The following is a 2,296-nucleotide window of genomic DNA, read 5'->3' as shown; positions in this document are numbered from 1 at the left end:
ATAAGTTAGGAAATTCAATAGATTCCTACAACACCATTAAATACGCCCGAGGGGGTTTGTGAAAGAAAAGACTCTGCACGCTGTGTTGATATTCAAGATCGATGTATTGTGTATAACCCATAAGGACCCGTGTTAGCTGGTACTAGACCGGCCGGCTACAAAACCCCCTCAAAGATTTAGAGATCTGCGGCAGAAGTTCTGACTGTAAGCAACTGTAATTAGTTCTCATTAACTTGTTAAATTAAACGTGGCGCTAGATGTTTATCTGGGGTTATTAAGTCGATTTCATTTGTTTTATTAACTTAAAACATATAATTATCTAAGGGTGAGTCGGCAAGATCAGAAAGGTCTGTCCATGCGTCTTTGGAAGCATTGGAATTGGAATATAGTTTTAATTATTATCATTATTTTTTTTTAATCTTATATTTTTATCTTTAACAGTTTTTAGTCATCTTTAAAGAATAATAAAAAATAAATAAAGAAGATTTTATCAATTTCCATTTAACTCCCGGAAAGAAAATAAGAACTCTTTTTTTAATATTGTACCAATGACGTTTGTTTGTGATATTATTTTTATTTTCAAGGGAGTAGTTTCAGTTGAACTTGTTGAACTTTGAAAGGACGTCAGAGAACTCTTAAGGTACCGGCTATATGACACCCTTCTTGCCCTACAGCCCATGTTGGCTGGAGTTAATATTCAAAAAATGCGTATTATTTTCTTAATTTTAGTTGTGGAGTGAAGGGGTGAGTGATAGTACTGCTAGCACACGTTCGCTTATTACAACCCTGATCAGCTACGAAAGTATTTGTTTTATCTTGGGTGGATGTAAACACCAAACATCTGAACTCTTTATGTTGCGCATGCCAAATACCCCACTTAGCTTACGTGAGACGCGCGTTACCCAGGCAACCAGACACATATGAAGACTAGTATGACAACAGTTTTGATTGACAGGAGCTTAATAACCGGAGGGTACCGTTGTGCTCTACCACGGGCACTGAAGTCGTGCTTATTGTTGGGCTATCTTATCCCCTGTGCCACTGGAATCCCAATAACCCGAAATCCCTTTTTCCGAAAAAGAAAAAAAAACTAAAGAGCATGTGTATAGGCTAATATGATTGGAGAGGAAGACTTTGATTGACATATCGACAGTAGGCAAAGGGTTTTTATTTAAACTTTAAAAAAAATAATCATTAATCATCATTAATGTCATTAATCCCATCGCATCAGGTGAATAAGCCTGCTGCCACGGATACAAGCGCATACTAAAACACAAAATATTACTTTTAAAAGAATCCTTTTTGTACATGTTGCTCATATACATATGTATTAAACGAATAAAAAACATTTTATTTCTGTTAGCCATGTACAGCGACATAAGTATCCTTTACGTTCCCAAATACTCTGCTTATCAGGTTTTAACACATCCATAAATATACATTATTGGCTATTTGCAATAACCAAGAAGCTAGTGGCTTCAGCACCTTTTATATCAGCTCCTGGGAAGACCAACTTGCCCACTTAAAAATCCGAGGTTTTCATACGATTTCATTTCAATATGATTCTACTGCATACAGCTTTTTCAAATAAAGTTGCACGTGTTGGAATCCAGGGGGGGGCTCTCACTAAAAATGTACATATGATCGTCCTATCCCTAAGGGTATAAAATTTGCCCCATGTTCTATCCTTTTAGGGTCTTCTGGAAATCTGCTATCCCTTAGGGTCTTCTGGAAATCTGCTATCCCTTAGGGTATAAATTCGCCCCAAGTACTATTATGTTAGGGTCTTCTGGAAATCTGCTATCCCTTAGGGTATAAATTCGCCCCAAGTGCTATTATGTTAGGGTCTTCTGGAAATCTGCTATCCCTTAGGGTATAAATTCGCACCAAGTGCTATTATGTTAGGGTCTTCTGGAAATCTGCTATCCCTTAGGGTATAAATTCGCACCAAGTGCTATCCCTTAGGGTGTCTACCTGGGGACCCGACCCCCCAAAAATACAAACCACACTTCCTGTTACAGTTTGTTAGACTTTCTGTTAATGAAATCTCAATCAGCACGTTAACAAAACTTAGAAACTTAATAACTCGTTTGTTTTATCTGCTATTCCTCAGGGTTAAAAAAATCCAGAAACCACATAGGGTTAAAATTCATTTTCTCGATGAGCATATGTACATTTTTAGGGAGAGTCCCCCCCCCTCGGCCGCTCAAGAATTCGTATCGGAATAGTGTTTACACGGGACCATGCCCATATTTACCCTGTTAACACGGGTCTCGTGCAGCTAGCGGCGTCTTTT

Source organism: Nematostella vectensis, chromosome 14, assembly GCF_932526225.1.
Source record: "Nematostella vectensis chromosome 14, jaNemVect1.1, whole genome shotgun sequence".
Lineage (NCBI taxonomy): Eukaryota > Metazoa > Cnidaria > Anthozoa > Actiniaria > Edwardsiidae > Nematostella > Nematostella vectensis.
Note: the sequence above shows the minus strand (reverse complement) of the source record.